Source organism: Dromiciops gliroides, chromosome 2 (assembly GCF_019393635.1).
Source record: "Dromiciops gliroides isolate mDroGli1 chromosome 2, mDroGli1.pri, whole genome shotgun sequence".
Lineage (NCBI taxonomy): Eukaryota > Metazoa > Chordata > Mammalia > Microbiotheria > Microbiotheriidae > Dromiciops > Dromiciops gliroides.
The window spans coordinates 361,720,060-361,738,893 of NC_057862.1; the positions used below are offsets into that span (position 1 = coordinate 361,720,060).

Here is an 18,834-nt window from a genome sequence, read left to right on the forward strand (position 1 = left end):
ACTATGCTTGCAGTTGAGGTTGACAAAGATAAACTAACTAACCTCTTTCCTCAAAGAGCCTATATTCTACTGTGGATTGGGGGAGACAACATGTAGGTTAGAAATTTAAATATAAAATATATACAAAATAAATTTTCAGAGGGAAGTCACTAGCAAAGGATGTGTGTGTGAGGGAATCAAGATAGCCTTCCTGTAGGAGTTATCTTAAGGTTAGCATTGAAGGAAGCTAGGCATTCTATTGTCAGAGGGGAGGAGGGATGCGTGGGGTTCAAATTCAGGTCTATATCTATGAGCTTCCTCTATCCAGGGTAATTAATGTACCAGGCACTGTCAGCAGTTCAGGCCCTCTCTGATAATTTCTTCACCAAACCTCTCTCAACCTAAAGTGGAAGCAAAGAGGCCCAACATTCCTGGGACAGAGATCTTCATAACCAGATAGAGCTTAGAGGGAGGCCAAATAAATATCCAGTTATATTCACAGAGCTTGGAGTACTTGCCCCTCATTGTCAGCAACCAACCAGCCACCTTTAATGTCTGCTTCCTGCCTAGTGGAGATCTTCCTGCCCTGTAACATACATTAATCTTAGGGATGTAACTATTTGCAGAGACACTCAAAACTCAAGTACCTGCCTGAGCCCTGACTCTGGCCCTAGACAAGGGATTCTTAACCTTTTCTGTGTCATGGACCCCTTAGGGAGTCTTATGAAACCAATGGCCTTTCTCAGAATATTTTTAAATGAATAAAATAAAATACAGAGAATTACAAAGGAAACCAATTACATTGAAATAAATATGTACATTTTTTTCTCATTCAAGTTCACATCCATAGACCACAGGTTTAGAAACCCTACCCTAGACTGAGCTGTGGCCCTGCACTTAGGCAACAGACTGACCCTCTAGGGCCCTGAACTCACCCCTAGACTGAGCACCGTAGTAGGCATGCCTCCACCCCGACTGAGTCTTAACTTTGGCTCTCTTCCTCTTCTGATGGGTTCTTGATCCACCAGGCTGATGGTCGGAACTTGGTGCTCCTTTCCTTTCCCCTCAGTGCCTGGGGCGGGGCAGACTGGCGCTAAGCGGCTGCACCACCAGGCGCACAGCGGCCCCTCCTGCCTGGCGCACACTGCCCCAGTTTTCTGCGTTCTCTCCCCCCCCCCCCACCTCCCCTGTTTCCTCTGTGGCCGCCCCCCGCCCCCGCCTCCGCCCCTACACACTTAGTCCCACCCTTCCCGGGTCCGTGCCTGGTTTTGAGAGCAGCCGGTCGGCGCCTCGCTCCCTCCTCTCCCGTCCCCTCCCTGCTCTCCCCCACCTGCCCCTCCCGGCCGTTTCTGCCGTATTCTCGGGGGATCTCGGGCGGCCGCGGCTCCTGCAGCATCTCCGGGCATGGGGCCGTGCGGGGCGCTGCGGGCGGGGGCCGGAGCCACTGTTACCTCCGCTTAGGGGCCGGTGCCGGAGCCGGAGCCGGAGCCGGAGCCGGAGCCGGAGCCGGAGTCGGAGCCGGAGCCGGAGCTGGAGCCTGACCAAGAGCAGAAGCAGGATCCGGAACCAGAACAGGAGCCGGAGCCGGAGCCGGAGCCGGAGCCCGAGCCCGACCAGGAGCGCAGCGGCCGAGCTGGAACAGCGGATACGTGAGCGCTGCATGGCCCGGGGAGGCGGCCGGGGGAGCAGAGCGCAGGTGAGCCGGGCCGGGGCTAGGGAAGAGGCCAGGTTGAGGGGTGGCGGGGGCGGGGCGAGGGAGGCCGGCTTCACTGCAGCGGGGCATCCCCCTCCTCATTCCAGAAGAGCAGCCCCAGGCTGGTCAGTCCACTCTTTATCCCTGGGCGGGGGCCCGGGGCGGGGGGGGGGGGGAATGATAGGAGCCAAGGCAGCTTTCCCCTCGTCTGAGGCGAGGATGTCACTGTGCTGGGGCAGCCCTCTCCTCATAAATTCACAGAGCCTGGAAAGGGGGGAGCGCACTGCGGCCCCTGGCAGCCGCTTCCTCATCCCGGGAGGAAGGCTCACTGTGCCAGGGTAGCCTCCCCCTTCTTTATTGATTCACAGAACCCCACGGGGGTGGTGATGGTCCTGTAGCCCCGTACAGTCTCTTCCTCATTTCCATGGTAGGGAGATAGTAGTGAAACACTGGGGTCCTGGGTAGCCTCTTCTTCAGTCCTGGTGGGGTGCATGTGTGTGCCGGGGAAGACTGGGGCCCGGCAGACCCCTCCTCAATCTTGGCTGGACCGGGCCCGGCCCGCCCCCTCTTCATAGATTCTAAGAACCCCAGGGGGATTCGCACTGTCCAGACCCAGCGTCCCAGTCCTTCGCTGGGTGACTGTGGAAGGAGGTGTTGGGGAGAAAGCTGGGGGGCGCTCCCACTCAGGGGATCGGGGATTGGGGGCGGGTCATAGCAAAGGCCCCTAGTGCAGGCTGCATATAGGACTCTGACCAATGTGGACGGGGATGGGGGCAGGGGCCTCTGCTGGAGGAATTTACTGCGAAATGCACGTGGACGGGCCCTGGTGGTGGGGGTGCCTTTCCGGGAGGGACTGGGGTGGGGGGGCTCACGTGGCCTGAGAGGGCTGCTTCGGATGCCTGGGTCTCTCCCTCAAAGGCAGAATTGGGCTGAGGGGGAGGGGAGGTCCGGGCCCGGGTGCTGTATGTCCAGATGTGTCCAGATGTGCCGGAGGCTTCTGTGCGCCTAGGGAGAGGGGGACGTGTGTTACCTGGACATGTGACTCGTCGTGTGGGGCTTTGCCTCTGTGTCCTATGCCTTTCTCTCCATCTCTTCTGGCTTTCTCTGTTATGTTGGGCTTTTTTAAAAAACAAAAACCAGAGACTGTTGTAATGCTAACATTAATAGGAAGTGGGATTGGATTGTAGGGGAGAACCTTTGAATGAAGGGTAATAGAGAGGTAGAGGCTGGCGAAATTGAGTTCGACTGGCTAATATGGGGAAGGGGGCATCCGATCACCCCGGAAAAGTTGCCCTCTCTCTCTTTAGGAAAATGGGGCAAGAGGAGGATGATGAGCATTGGACCCTGAAAGGTACGGATGAAGAGGAGTCCCTTCTAGCTCCTCCTTTCGGCTTCTGGGTCCCGGCCAGGCTCACCCCCTCACTCCTCACAACTGGGGTAGGTTTTGCTATATACCCTGAGGGAGGCTGAAAAAAGGCTAAGGAAAAGCCTCATCTCTTTCTCCTCTCTGGGTCTCTAGCTATCCCCTTCCTGTCTAATTCCCCGCTAAGCAACATATAGCTTAAAGCTACCGGCAGAAAAAGAATACAGGCACAGGGTTCTCCCCCTTCCCCCACCCCCACCTCCACCAGCCAAGGCTTCATGGGCCTAACTCTCCATGGGAAGGATTGGATGACTAGTTCCCCTCCCCCTCCTACTGGTGGCCACTCTACCAAGATTAACACTGGGGCACCCTAGACAAGAGTGACCACCATCACTCTAAGCTAGGTCTGGCCAGAGATTTCTGCTGATAAGTAGGCCCAAAGCTCCAGGTCTCAGAGGGAACTTGAGACCCTAAGGGAGATATCTTAGACTTGGCTAGCTAAAGGGGTCGCCCTTTCCACCCACCCTCCTTATCCTGGGAAATTGATCTCCCTCCTTTAGGTTGGCTGGCTCAGAAAATCCAGTGGTGTATGCTGCTCAACCAGACAAGGTGCCAAGGAAGGGCTGAATGATGTATAAGGGAAGGAGGAGTGGGCTAAGCTCTTCAAAGCCCTAAGAATTTCTAGGGCATGGGACCACACTATAACCAAAGGGAGTTTGTGATTACAGACAGAAGAGGGGTGGAAAGGAGGTGCGATCTGTAAGTACCATGGACAGGGCAGAGCGAAGCTGCCAAAGCCCTTTGGATGGTAAAGAAATGGCTGGGTATTGATTCAATTGAACTTGGGGCCTGTTGCTATCATTAGAACCTAAGGGAAGCTTTGGGGTTGAGGGTCTGGCTACTCTACAGGTGGTGAGACCGCCCTAGGGACCCATCCTGAGCAGCCACTGAGGGTCTAATCACTCTGTTCCCAGAAGGTGCTGAAAATACTAGTGATTTGGACACAGTGCGCTTCTGTGAGTGTGTGTGGTAGTGTATTTGTGCATGGATCTGGAGATCTGTGGTGTGCATATAAGTGTATGTGTGTCTGTATTCCTCTGTATGTATCTCTGCGTGCCTTTGCCTGTGTTTAAGTGTATTTACACGTATGCCTTTGTATCCCTAGGTGCATATGTCTGGTATGTCTATGTCCCTGTATGCTTTTATGTGTCATCTTTGTGTCCATGTGTGTGATAAGGGGGAAGGGGAGGGGGAGAAATGTATCTGTAGTGATGCATAGTTATAAAGACTGTGTCCTAGGACACCTGGGTTCTTCCCACTCCCACAAAGGATCCCTTTAGCCAAGTCTCCACAACCACTCTTCCAGGGTGGCAATTGTCTGATTATTTTTGGCTTGGGCTGGAGGCTACCAGGGCATATACAGACAGAGTGGATCACAGTATGTATGTGTGTGTGTGTGTGTGTGTGTGTGTGTGTCTGTGTCTGTGTCTGTGTCTGTGTTTGGAGTGGGAAGGAAGCACCTTTGAAAGAATGACAAGATCTTGTTTTGCTGCTGTTGCCATCATCCTTGAGCAAATATGAAGCTCCTGGGCCTGCCCTAGGAGGTTTGTGTGTCTGGCAATAGGAATGGTCTGTACCAAGCCAAGGAACCCTGCGTATCCTCCTCCTCTGTCATCTGCAGAGTGGTAGCCCAGGTTTGGGGGTGGGTGGGCTGTGACCCAGAAAAAGATAAAAACTAACTAGTCGGGGGCAGCTAGGTGGTACAGTGGATAGAGCACTAGCCCTGGAGTCAGGAGGACCTGAGTTCAAATCAGACCTCAGACACTTAACACCTACCAGCTGTGTGACCCTGGACAAGTCACTTAACCCCAATCGCTTCACCAAAAAAACCCCCAAAACCCAAAAAACCTAACTAGTCCCTTTAACTAGGGGTGTAGTCCAAGGGGAGTCTACTTTAATTGTTCATTGTCTTTAGGATGGGGGGGCTTCCAAGGGTTAGATTGGGAGCCCTGAACTCCTTCCTGTGTTTCCCATGGGGATAAGGGGAGCAGGGGTATGTGCACTGTGACTGGGGGAAGGGCTGGATGGCTTTAGATGGTGCTATACAGCCTTTTTTGTATGTACTCAACAGCAGAGAAGGCTGGGAGCTAATGAGCCCTCTTGAAAAACTTGCTTTAGGGAGTTTGTGTTTCACATGCCACTGAGATGGCAAAAGAAAAAAAAAATTTAAAGCAGTGACAGATAAATATCTCTATGGGCAACGAGGATCAACTGGGATACCACATTTGAGGAGGGCTGTTGACATGCTTCCTGCCAGAATGTAAGCTTCTTGAGGGCAGGGGCCATTTTCATTTTTCTTTGTATTCCTAATGCTTAACAGTGCCTTATACAGAGTAGGATCTTCATAAGTGTTTGTTGAACGAATGAATGTAGACCTTGGAGATCCTACAGAGGAGTGAGATTCCTGTAGGGAATGGCAGGGAGACCAGGTCCCATAAGTTTCAGATATCTGACTTGAATTCTTATTCAAGCTGGCTCTTGCCAGCTTGATGGGGCTGGCAGAATGGGAGAATGGGGAATGGAGATGATTTCCATCTCCAGGTATGTCCTAAAGAAAAGGAAGCAAACTTCCTCTAATTGGCTCCAGAGGGTAGAGCCGAGAGCAAGGAAGGAAGCTATAGAAAGGCAGTTTCTCCTGTATTCAGGGTGACTCCCCCTTCCCACAATTCTAAGCCCGTTCTTCCTTCTTCCAGGTAGCCAAGTAATGGCAGAGCCCTTGAAGAGGGCCCAGGCCTGTGTCAGCCGGGCATTAAGGGGCATGCAGATGAAGTGTGACAACCCCTGTCAGGGAACTGACGGTCTACTAGGGGAATCAAGACTCCTTTGCATGGAATGATAGCAACTAATATTAGACAATTTATAATTAGGGCTAAATCATGTGGCATTGCCCCTGGTATAGGGAAACTGGATTTGGAGTCGGAGGACCTGGATTTGACTTATAGACAGATAGCTCTGCTACTTATTAGCTGCATAATCACTTGCTGCCTTTTCCAGAAAATTACGGAAGTAGACTAGCTGCCCTCTGGCCCTTTTCAGATCTGAATTTTCCAAATAAACCCTCTTAAAGTTTAGAGAGGAAGGGAGTGGATTCCACATTCCAACCCCACCTCCGACACCAACCATGTGGCTGGATATGAACGAGTCATTTTATCTCTCAGACCTCTCTCATCTATAAAATGGGAGTGATGATGTCTATGCTACTACCTACCTCTATCTCAGACTTGAAGAAAGTACTTTGCAAGTCTTAAAACACAGTTTAAATGTGAGTTGTTGTTGTCAATAAAGGAGACTAATCAAGCTTAGAGTGGTCATTGTTGGCATGGGTACAGTTCCTAGATGTGGACATCGAGCTGGGCCTTGAAGGTGGTACAGGATTTGGAGGAAGGAAAATAATACCTGTCCTAGAGGCAGCATCACATGGTGGATAGGAAGACAGGAAGACCTGGGTTCAAGTCCCACCTCTGACATATACTAGTTATAAGATTATGGTCAAGATACTTATTCTGTTGGGGTCAGCTATGTGGTGCAGTAGATAAAGCACCAGCCCTGGATTCAGGAGGACCTGAGTTCAAATCTGGCCTCAGACACTTGACACTAGCTGTGTGACCCTGGGCAAGCCACTTAACCCTCACTGCCCTGCAAAAAAAAATTTGTTTAAACTACCAAGATACTTATCCTGTCAAAGCCTCTAGATAATTTGTTTAAGACTATAAGTTATAGAAGGGTCATCATTCTACGTTGGTGGAAGGAATTTCCTCATTGGAGGGCTCCCCACAGTATTGAAATCACAGGTCCAAGGAGGAAAAAAATAACAATACATACTACCAACTGTACTGTATTGTTGTGAAGATCAAGTGAGCTAATGTAATGCCACGTGTCTCTAATTTTGAGGTTTACATACAAAATCTTTTCCTTTGTCGAATATGTAAAACCCTTCTAAATCATAAAGCACTATAGAAATATCAACTACAATTTTCACTATTATCATGCTGATACCCCTTTTGTACTTTGTCCCTCTGTGGCTACATTCCTCCTTCCCCACCCTGGTTTATGCCTCCAGTACCAACCAGCCTAGGGGCTCAGTCTTCTTACCTGATCTAATTTGGAACACATCTGTCACCCCCAGGTTCTAACTTCTGCCCCAGCAGGAAAGGTGAGATTTGCCATTGTCTGATTTTGAGGTATCACCTTTCCCCCACCCCTAGCTCTCATTTATGTAGTTTTTTTCCAGATTACATGTGGTTTGCAGTCTCTTACCATTTTATACATGACGGGCACAGCTCTTTGCAAATTACTTGTTGCAGCCATAACTAGCTGCAGACTGAATCTTCCTGGTAGGACTAGGAAGCAGATTGGGCCAAGAATAATCATGACCCATTTTACACCTGGGAAAATCGAGGCCTAAAGAAGGGAAAGAACCCATTCAGGATCACACTGTGAGTCAGTGGCAAGGTCTTCAGACTCCCAGCACGGTGTTATTTCCATTACGTCACACCATGTTTCTCTCTTTCCCTGCAAGTTCAGTGTTCATTGTAAATGAAACTGAATTGAAATAAACTGGGCTTGAAAAATCAGGTTTGGAAACCTCTATTCCAAAGGGTTTGTTAAATACCCACCTGTGCCAGAGGCAGGGCTGGACAGCCCTGGGGGCTGTCTGGGTGCTTCCAGAGGCAGGCTCTGTTTCTCTGACAGACACTTAGAAGGGGACAGAGATAGGCAGGAGCATAGGGTTAGAGCTAGAAGGAACCTCAGAGGTCATCTAGTTCAGTCCTTTCATTTGGCCTATGAGGAAACTGAGACTGAAAAAGGTTAAGTGACTTGTCTGATATTACCAGCCAGCAGAGCTGAGATTTGAACCCGAGTCAGCTGATTCCAAATCCAGATTCCTTTCTACGTGTACAATAGTAAGCACCGTTGATCTAGTAACTTCTGTCTAGAACAAATGGCACCAGAAAGGAAATCGAGAGTCCTCTGAGTATCCAAGATAGAGGTTGGTGGGTTTAAAAACACTTCTGTCTTAAATTTCTTTTTTTTTTTTTTTTAAAGTTTTGAGCTTCAGTTGTTTGGAAAGTTTACTTGTATGGAAGTGCACCCTTCCAGACAAAATTAAGCAAATTACAAATCATCCAATAAATATTTTTGCAGTATACCTCACCCTGGGTACAGGGTGGTAGAACAATCTCCTGACCTAACAGGTTGTCTTGATAGAGGGACACTATTCATTCTTTTTTTTTTTTTTGGGGGGGGGCATTGGGGATTAAGTGACTTGCCCAGGGTCACACAGCTAGTAAGTGTCAAGTGTCTGAGGCCGGATTTTGAACTCAGGTACTCCTGAATCCAGGGCCGGTGCTTTATCCACTGCGCTACCTAGCCGCCCCGACACTATTAATTCTTAAAATCTGTAGACGAGGGGGCGGCTAGGTAGCGCAGTGGATAAAGCACCGGCCCTGGATTCAGGAGTACCTGAGTTCAAAATCCGGCCTCAGACACTTGACACTTACTAGCTGTGTGACCCTGGGCAAGTCACTTAACCCCCATTGCCCCGCAAAAAAAAAAAAATCTGTAGACGAATGGGGCCTAGAACCCAGGTCACCTGCTTCTTATTCTTGGGCTCATTCCCGGCAGCTAAGAGTCGTGGTGAGTAGGACCTGGCATCAGAAGGACCTCAGTTCAAATCCCACTTCATATACTTAATAGCTATGTGATCTTGGGCAAGTCACTTAACCTCTGTCTACCTCAGTCTCCTCAACTGTAAAAGGAAAATATCTACCTCCCAGGGTTCTTGTGAGGACCAAATAGGATATTTGTAAAGCACTCAGCATGGTTCCTGGTTCCTAGTAAGTACTTAGTAAATGCTTGCTATTATTGTTATTTTAAAATCCTGCCCTCCCTTACCCAGTTACCAGGGATTTAGGAGAGGTAGCAAGGTGTACAAGCATAGTCCTAGGCAGAGGGATGGAAGGCCTGGGGTTCTGGTACCTGCTCAGCCACTCATTACCCATTTGGCTTTGGGCAGATCCCAATCCCCTCTGGGCTTCAGTTTCCTGCTCTGTAAAATGGGAAGAATGGCACAGTACCTGCCTCGCAGGACTATTGTGAGGATCAGAAGAGATTGCAGATATAAAAGGCCTTTGTAACCAGAAAATGCAAGATGAATGCAAGCTATTTCGGGAGCCCTACTACCTCAGCCCTCCCCTCCCAGGTGTCTGTCCTTGGCCCCTCTCTACTTCCCTGACCTAACCTAGCCTGTCTGCCTACTTCTGGGGGCCCAAGCCCTCTCTCCCTCGGGCCTAGAGGAAGCTTAGGTTCAGGCCTGCCTTCCCAGGGGTGCCCCTCAACATCCCACCCCCAGCAGCTGGCTGGGGGAGGGGCCCCTTCTCCCCTCCCGCCCCCGGACCCTCTCACCACGGCTGCGTCATGCGGCCGAGAGCTCGGGAGCACAGCTTGGAAACGGGGGCCCGGGTTTGCTAAAGACGACAAAAAAAATTTTTTTTAAATGCTCTTCCCACACATCTCAGGCTGCCTGGTTTCCACCCCCAGCCAACAGCACTGAGTGTTGGCACCTCTCCCCGGCTCTGCCAGATTGGATTGTGGGGGGAGGGATGGAGAGGAGGCTGTTTCTCCTGTAGGGGAGAGAGCCCTTGGTTCTGGGAATTAGGGGACATGGGGCCCAGCCACAGACTGACTCTGTGACCTTGATCTGGTCCCTTCCTCTCTCTAATCCTCAGTTTCTTCTGCACATCAAAAAGAGCAGACCAGATGTCCTCTAAAGCCAACTCTAAAGTTGGAGTTAATGTGGTGTTCTGGAAAAAAAAATATTGCATTTGGAGTCATGAGATCCGGGTTTGAATCCTCGTTTTTACTATGTATTAGCTGTGTGACCTTAGGCAAGTCACTTGTTTTCTGAGCCTTGGGGAATGAGACGGGGGAAGGGTTAGACTAGCAATCTCTCAATAGACTAGGTGATCAGTCTATTAATCAAGGAGGGTTTTTTAATCACTTACTGTGACCCAAGCGTTATACCAGACACTGAGGATGCAAAAGAAAAATAGATAACAGTCCCTGTCCTCAAGGAGTTTACAATCTAGGCAACGTGTATTTGCATATATGCAAAATATATGCAAAGTGATTCAAGTGAGTAGGAATGAGGGCATTGACAGCAGCCACAGGACCCAGGAAAGGCCTAGGATTCTGTGGCATAGGGGCTAGTTGAAGTTGATTCCAAGTAGAAGCAAGTGGGCATGTTTAGCCTAGAGAAGAGCTTTACTTAGGTACTAATTTTTAAGTTTTATGATTGCCTTTTGTTTTTACACAACAGCTATTTCACCTTACTCCCCCCTCCCCCTCTCACCATCGAGTCCTTCCTTGTAACTCAAACCATTTAAGCAAAGCCAAGACCATGACAAGCACATCTGAGTGTGTGAGTAAATACCGCATTCCACATCCGTGGCCCCCACTTCTCTACAAAGAGGAGGAAGGTAGATTTATCAGTCCTCTGGGACTGAGGTTGGACAGTACAGAGTGTGCCTGTGCTTTAAGGCAACTGTTTACATTCTTGTAGTCATCCTGTATGTTGTTTTCTTGCTTCTGTCTTCTTCTCTCGACACCCCTTCATCTGTCTCCCCTTGTTTCTCTGAATTCCTCATAGAGGAGAGATTTAGAGGCAACATGGTAACTGCCTTCAGATATTTGAAAGGTGACTTATGGAAAAGAGATGAATCTTGTCCTGCTTGGCCCCAGAAGGTAGAAGTGGGTGGAGTTTGCAGTGAGCAAGTATTGGCTCTGTGTGGGAAAAGCTTGCTAACAGTCAGAATGATGGGGAAATGGGATGAGCTGAGCTGCCTGGGAAGGAGTTGCCTATCATTGGAGGTCTTCCAGCAGAAGCTAGATGACTGTTTATTGGGGTTGTGGCAGAGGGTATTCTTGTATGGTTCCTGGTTGAACGAGAAGGTCTCTGTGGGTCCTTTCCAGCTTCCTCGAATGTGATTCTCAAGGTCTTGTTCTCTCTCAGAGACCTAGGTCAGAGACGGCTGGAGGCCCAAACAGAAGTCTGGGCTGTGTAATCATGGGTATGTATAACAAGCTGATGTCAATCGATAGCCTGCCCTGAGCATTGTGGAGACAGTGCTAGCAGCTCATAGGCTTGGGTGGTCACGTTGGCCTGTGGTTTGCAGGCCAGGGAGGGCTGGACCTGTCCCCCTCTGGGTCAGGGGGCCTCTGCTGGAAGGTTGTTTGCTACAGGATATCTCACTGAGAGCTGACAATGAGAAACACCTGTTGAACAAACTCTGGGGGGCCCCCAATCTGCAGCCGTGTCACTTGAGCTCAGTTGGGTCATTTCTCTCTGGCCACATTTTCTCCCAGGCTAATCCGCCTGACCCCTACCACTTACCTTCTTTGCAAATTTGAAGAATGGGAGAGTAAAAAGAACAGTGGCCTGGGAATCAGGAGACCCCAGGGTTCAAGGGTTCAAGCTTCTCTTCAATGAAGGGTCATAATCTCAGGCTTCAGCAAGCATGTCAGATGCCTCAAACGTGCAAGGCCTTGGGGGACACAAAGGCAAAAGCTACAGTGGCCCTGCCCTTTCTAGGCCTCCGCACAATGAGAAAGCTCTAAATCATTTTGCCTCCCTGGGGCCTCAGTTTTCTCATCTGTAAAATGAGGGGGTTAGATGGCGCCTTAAGTCCCTTCAGCTCTAAATCTGTGATCCTTAAGAGACCTTCAGATGCTAAATCCCACAATCCTTTGTGTCCTCTGACTTCTGTGGGCCGTAGTCTGTTTCCGAGAATATTTGTGGATGAGAGGTGGGTGAAAGCTCACCTTCTTGTCTAGAGGTACAAGTGGCTATTTTTTTTAAAGGTTCTGATGTTCACTAGTAGACAACTAAGTGGTTCAGTAGATTAAAGTGCTGGACTTTGAGTCAAGAAGGCCTAAGTTCACTTTTTCCTCAGATATTTACTAGTTATGAGACACTGAACCTCTCACCCCCAGTTCCCTCACCTGCGTGATAGAGATAATGATAGCACCTGACTCACGGTGCTATAAAGCACTTTGCCGAACTTAAACTGGACAGAAAGGTGAGGGACTGTCAGGGCAGAACCCTTCTGCAGAAGTCAGGGAGTTACAGGGAAGGGTGGACGGAATAAACATTTACAGAGAGCCTATCACATGCCAGGCATTGTGCTAAGCACTTTTTATAAATATTATCCCAGGGGGCAGCTGGGTGGCGCAGTGGATAGAGCACCGGCCCTGGAGTCAGGAGGACCTGAGTTCAAATCTGGCCTCAAACACTTGACACTTACTAGCTGTGTGAGCCTGGGCAAGTCACTTAACCCTCACTGCCCTGCAAAAAAAAAATCCTCACAACACCCCAGAGAGGTAGGAGCTATCATTAACCCCATTTTAGAGTTGAAGAAATTGAGGCCAAAAGAGGTTATATGACTTGCTCAGGTTCACACAGCTAGTAAGTGTCTGAGGCTGGATTTGAATTCAGGTCTTTATGATTAAGGGGCCCAGTGCACTATCGACTATGCTGCCTCAAATGGGTGATAGAGTAGAAAAAACCTTGAGCTAGGTGGCAGGACACCTGAGTCCTAGTGAATAACTTCAAGTTTCACCTTGTATGAATCCCTTCCTTTATCATTCTTTTTTTTTTTTGCCAGAGTTTCCCCATTCTAAAATAAAGATAACAATTCTTATCCTACCTTCCTTCCAAGGTTATGGGGCGGGGGAGTCATTATTATGTCTGACTGTTTGTGATGCCCGTTTGGGGTTTTCTTGGCAAAAATACTGGAGTAGTTTGCCATTGCCAGCTCATTTAACAGATGAGGAAACTGAGGCAAACAGGGTGAAGTGACTTGCATAAAATCACACAGCTAGTAAGTGTCTGAGACTGGCTTTGAACACATGAAGATGAGTCTTCCTGATTTCAAGCCTAGTGCTCTATCCACTGAGCCACCTAGCTGCCAGCTAGTAGGGGAAGGGCTGGGAAAACCCTAAACCTCTATAGGAAATCTGAGTGACATTAATAATAATTATAATAATGCTCTGACATATACCAACTGTGTGACCCTGGGCAAGTCATTAAACTTCTAACTACTCTAGGTAACTCTATCAGCTTGCAAAGTCAATGTCAATCTACATTGATAGAGTGAGTCGCTTTCCCAGGAGCTCCCACCATTGATGGGATCTGATCTACAACCCAGAATAACAAAAGGAACATTATCACAGATTGAACCATTGCCCACAAATCTCTAGGACATAATATGGATTCATAAAAACTCCCCAACAGCATTTCAAATAGATATCACTATACTAGCCATTCATGACCTCTAACCTTCAGGGAAAATAAAACCTTCATGAAATAGAGACTTTCTAAGGACATCAGAATCATGGGAGAGCAGGATGAACTCCATCTCATCCCCATCACCCTGTTTGCTCATGAAGTAGTACCCAGATCACTCTCTGTGAGTCCACCCAAGATGAGCTTATACCCCAGTACTTTATTTTATTCAACTGCAAAAGGTAATTAGCTGATCCACCTGTGCAATAGTCTACAGAATAGAGAAAAAATTAATAGCAGGATAGTGATATATCCTGGGACCATTTCTATCTGAATTCCATGAAAGAAAATGAGAAGGACTTTCACTAATAGTAATGATAAAAAGCGGTAGCACACTCTAGAAATAATAATAGTTCACATTTATATAGTGCTATAAAGGTTTGCAAAATGCTTTACGCATATCTCATTTAATCCTCATGACAACCCTGGGATATAGTTGCTATTATTACCCCTATTTTACAGGTGAGGAAACTGAGGCAGACAGATTTTAAATGGTTTGCCAAGGGTCACAGACCTAAGAAATCCCTAAGACTACATTTGAACTCAGGTCTTCCTGACTTCAGGTTCAATGCTCTATCCACTGAGCCACCCAGATACTAATAAAGTTAAGGGTTATAAAGATGTGAGCTACTGTGATGCGGGTACAGATGAGAGAGCACTGGATCTGGCATCCTGGGATCTAGGTTTGAATCCCAGCTCCCCTACATTTTTGTGTGATGTTGGATAAGTCATCTCCCTTCTCTAGGCCTCAGTTTATTCATTTGTAGAATTGAGGAAGTTGAAGTAGATTATCTCTAAGACACCTTTCTTGCTCTGAATCTTAGGATGGAGTCTCTGGACTCATAAAAGGTGTTTTGTTTTGTTTTGGCCACCAAACCTACTACAAGCAATTGACAGAGCTAAGAACCACCCTGGATGGGGGTGGACAGTAAGCAGCTGAGCTGAGGACATGGTGTATACCAGGTGTCCCCTTGGCTGTGGCACAACAGGGAACAAGCATCTCATTAACCTTTTGCCTTCCCAATCCCCTTGAGGCTGGTGAATGTGTGTCTGGGTCAGGGATTCTTTCCCCTCTCTCCTTTCCTCCTTCCTTCAAAGGCCCTGCTTTCTCCCTCTTTCCTAAAAATGGAGGCTGCTGGAAGGAGGTGTGATCCCTAGAGTCAGGGTGTTAACCTCAGAGATGGTTTCTTAGAAGGTGCCTGGCTCTGGGCAGGTTGGGGTGTGAGAAGTTCCTCAAGTACAGGATGAGAAAGCTGGAAAGAGGAGAAAGATGGTTAGGAAAGACACACAAGGGATTTCTGCAGACCCGGGCTAGTGGAATGGTCTCCCTCGGCCTGGACCTGACCGGCGGCAGAGGAGGGGAGGAAGACTTGAACCTCACACTCCCATCTCTGATGGGCCCCTCAAGAGTCCTCAGCCTGCCCCACCCCCATCATTTTAACCTGAATTCAGAAGCATTTGGGCAAGAGGAAGGCTAGAGGATGATTTAGGCCACAAGGCTCACTCTTATGTGAGGTATGTGGTGCTTTAGTAGGTGAAAAGTACTTTTCCATTGAACCTTTACCACAACCCAGTGAGCAGCTGGGTGGTCCAGTGGATAGGGTTCTAGGCCTGGAATCAGAAAGACTCCTCTTCCTAAGTTCAAATCTGGCTTCAGATACATACTAGCTGTGGACTCTGGACAAGTCACTTCCCCCTTTTTGTCTCAGTTTCCTCATCTGTAAAATGAGCTGGAGAAGGAAAGGCCAAATCACTCCAGTATCTTCACCAAGAAAACCCCAAATGGGGTCACAAAAAGTCGGGCATGACTGAAACAACTGAACAACCAAAAAACGTGAGGGAATTAGTGGCAGAGTTGGGAGAAAACCTGAGGCCCTTAGTTTTCAACCCAGATATTCTTTTCAAGCTTAGCAGCTTCCTCCTAGTTTAGGGAAGAGTGAGTGAAGGAAGCAAAATTTGAGTCAAGTTATGAAGGCAGGAGGGGGCAGGACAGGATGGGAGGGATAGGGGAAAGGCAGGGCATCCCAAGCAGGAGGATGATATAAGGAGTGAAGGGAGGGAGGGGCAGCTTCAGCTTAGTGACATGAGAGCAGAGAATTCTCACCTCAGTGTTTGTTAAAGGGACCTTTGTGCGGGCAGCTAGGTGGTGCAGTGGATAGAATACCAGCCCTGGATTCAGGAGGACCTGAGTTCAAATCCAGCCTCAGACACTTGACACATACTAGCTGTGTGACCCTGGGCAAGTCACTTAACCCTCATTGCCACGCAAAAAATAAAATAAAATAAAAATGGACCTTTGGGTCCAAATGAGGATGGGATTATTTAACTGTTGAGGAGAATAAGGAGGTGACAGCCCCATTGCCCTTTGCCCTAGTCCCAACATACCAAGAAGGTTATGCCTTGTCCTGAGGTCATAGGTCCAGGTGGTCATGTGATCAGAGGAAGGCAACCAGGACATAGGAAGATCATGTGAAAGACCAGGGGATGGTTAGCATGCAGAAGAGGTGACTTAGTAGGGACATCAACATTTTAATTCAATATTTGAAAAATGGTCATGTGGAAGGTGGTGACTTGCTCTATGTGACCCCAGAGGTCTGAAACAGGACTAATCAATCGACAAGTTTATATTAAGCACCTACTATGTGCAGGCATTGGACATATAAAGACAAAAATGAAACAGCCCCTGTCCTCAGGGAGCTTACATTCTATTGGGTAGAAGGTGAAGAGAGAAGGATTTCAGCCTTGTGTGCAAGACAATTTCCTCATCCTCGGAGCTTAAGTTAGTTGTCCAGTATGGGGATGGTCCTCCCTGAAGAGTTGCCTCTCCCTGGTGGTCTTCACCTAGAGGCTGTAGGGCCACTTATCAGGACTCCTATTCAGGTATGTCTCAGACTGGAGAGTTTCTGAGATTCTTTTTAGGTCTGAGAGTGAATCTCTCTGATTTGTCTGGGAATCTGACTTTGTTTGGAAGAAGAGAGAAATGTGATTTAGGGCCCTCAGAGCCAGGTGGGAGGGTGAGAAAGAGGTTGGTGGCCCCTTTGTTGGGGGGAGGTGAGATAAAAGGAAGGAGAGGAAAAACTACAGAGATTTGGGAAGGAGAATGACATTGGCCTGTGAGGAGCAGCTTGAGGTTGAAAGAACCTGGGACAGACACTGCTGTGGTGTGGCAGAAAGAACCAGGTACTTCCCATGTGACACTGGGTCAATCATACTCCCTCTTTGGGCCTCGGCTTCCCCCACTCTGTAAAAATGAGGGATTGGGCTGGATCTCTTAATGTTCCTTCCACCACTATATCTTGTCATTTAAAAAAATTTTTTTGGTGAGGCAATTGGGGTTAAGTGACTTGCCCAGGGTCACACAGCTAGTAAGTGTCAAGCTTCTGAGGCTGGATTTGAACTCAGGTACTCCTGATTCCAGGGCCAGTCCTCTATCCACTGCTTCACCTAGCTGCCCCTCTTGTCATTTTGGGGGACACGAGACCCAGGGTCCAGTTGTAATCATGTTGCCTCTGGTTTGCTGTCTGACTTTGGGCAAGCCCTTCACCTTCTTTGGGTTTCAGTTTCTCCATCTGTAAAATGAGGGGTTCAAAAAAATGAGGCAGTCAGACTGCTCTGAGGCCCCAGGCAGGTCTTCAGGCTTGGAAGACTCAGAAGGCTCGTGATAGAAAGCCAGGCAGGTGGTGGCTTAGAAGAGAAGATGGCGAGGTCAGTTTACTAATATTAGTTGTCCATAGGGTATCCAAATCCTATAGACAAGCAGGACGTAAAGCATAGTCTTCTTGTCCCCACTGGCCATCTGTCCTCTATGCTGACAGTGGGCATCGTCCCTTTCTCCTTCATCCAGCTGTGTCTTTTCTGTCCTTGAAGACTCAGCCCTCAAGTTAGGACACTTGGGTTCTAGTCTCATCCCTGCTGCTAATCTTATGGGGGGGGGCAAGTCCTGGCCCTCCTCTGACCTCAGTTTCCTCATTGCTATAAAGAGGGATTTAAGTCCCTTTGGCTTGCATGTTCTGATGGGGTCATCCCAGATGTCAAGGGCAGGGCAGGCTTTGGAAGGGCTTTTCAGAGGAGGAGGCCAAGTTCCCAGCACTATCCATCTTGTAGGGTGCTGGAGAATTTGCTTTAACTTCCAAGTATGGGAGGGCTGACAGGCCCCTCCCTTCCCTTATAGCCCAAAGGCATTGTCAGCTCAAGAGCTGCATGATGGGTAGTTCATCTTCTCTATGGCATGTACCCCTTGTATGCACAGACATGCATTCACTTCCCATAAACAGATCCAAGCACGAGCACACACCATCTCTCCTGAACCTTTGCTCTCCAACCTTACCCCCAATATGTAAAACATAAATAGTGTCTACAACACATACCTTCCGCCCACTACCCTACACACAGTCTGTCTTTCTTGCTCTGTCTCTTGTTTCTCTTATCTATCCCCTCCATTCTTTTGTCTCCTTCTATCTATATCCCCCTCCCTTCTTCCCAATGGATATATTAACTATCAGAGAGACATGTTTTGGGACTGTCATTGGTACCCCACAATCCTGCATCCTCCCTTTTTGGTCTTATGGATTTAGCCAGAGAGAGATCCCTGTGAAAGGAGCCTAAATGTCACTGGATCTGGCCAGACCCCTTGAGCGATCTCAGAACCAGCCTAGCTGTGAACTTAGAGAGTCAATTTATTCCTCTTTTGACACTATTTCCTTAATTGCCTCATGGCCAGTCCTGCAACAGCTGTGAATAGGATACCTGTCTTCACCCATGACATTCCACATGCCTGATTTCAGACCCCAGTGATGAGGACTCATAGACTCTACACCTTGTAGCCGCTGAGTTCTACTCAGTTTCCAGCCCCAACAGGTCTTTGCCTCCATCCAGCTTCTGCAAGCAAGAGGATTGATTAAATGTTTAGAGCCCAGGAACGACTCTGAAATTATCCCCTTCATCTACTGACCAATTACTCCTCCCTTCCCCAAGCTACCAGTGGCTTTGGATTTATCCTGGAAATAGCTTTGTTTGTACATAGTTGTTTGGCATGTTGTCTTCCCCCTTAGAACAGTGCCTGGCACATAATAGGTGCTTAATAAATGTTTATTGACTGACCTACTAAATTGAAATGTCAGGTCAGGGAAGCCTCTTTATACTTCTTCTTAAAGCAAAAAAAGAGTCATGTCTCCTTCTCTCATTAGAGAGAAGATCAAAGGCTGGAAGAAAGCCACCTGTTATGAGCTTTTGATATCAAGTTGGTTGGAGCTCCCAGGGCTGCATGGGGTCCAATGACAAAAAGGTTTTAGTAGAAAGCATGCTGGACAGTTAAAAGAAATGTCCTTCTGATGAATGCTTACTGAGTGACATCTTGGGTGAGCCCCAGTTTTGCAATTTGTAAATTGGGGATAGTAA

General features: G+C 48.2%; 1 protein-coding gene across 4 annotated transcripts in view; it reads left to right on the forward strand.

Moving 5' to 3' along the window:
- The first annotated feature begins 1,473 nt into the window (after window positions 1-1,473).
- Window positions 1,474-18,834, forward strand: part of DLGAP4 (DLG associated protein 4) — a 252,502-nt gene continuing 235,141 nt past the window's right edge. For 2 of the 4 annotated variants that reach the window (XM_043982854.1, XM_043982853.1), the window contains exon 1: window positions 1,477-1,675. The gene's annotated coding sequence lies outside the window, so the exon portion shown is untranslated. Of the gene's footprint in view, window positions 1,676-18,834 lie in introns of all 4 variants that reach the window. The other 2 variants (XM_043982857.1, XM_043982856.1) reach the window with 2 other exon arrangements.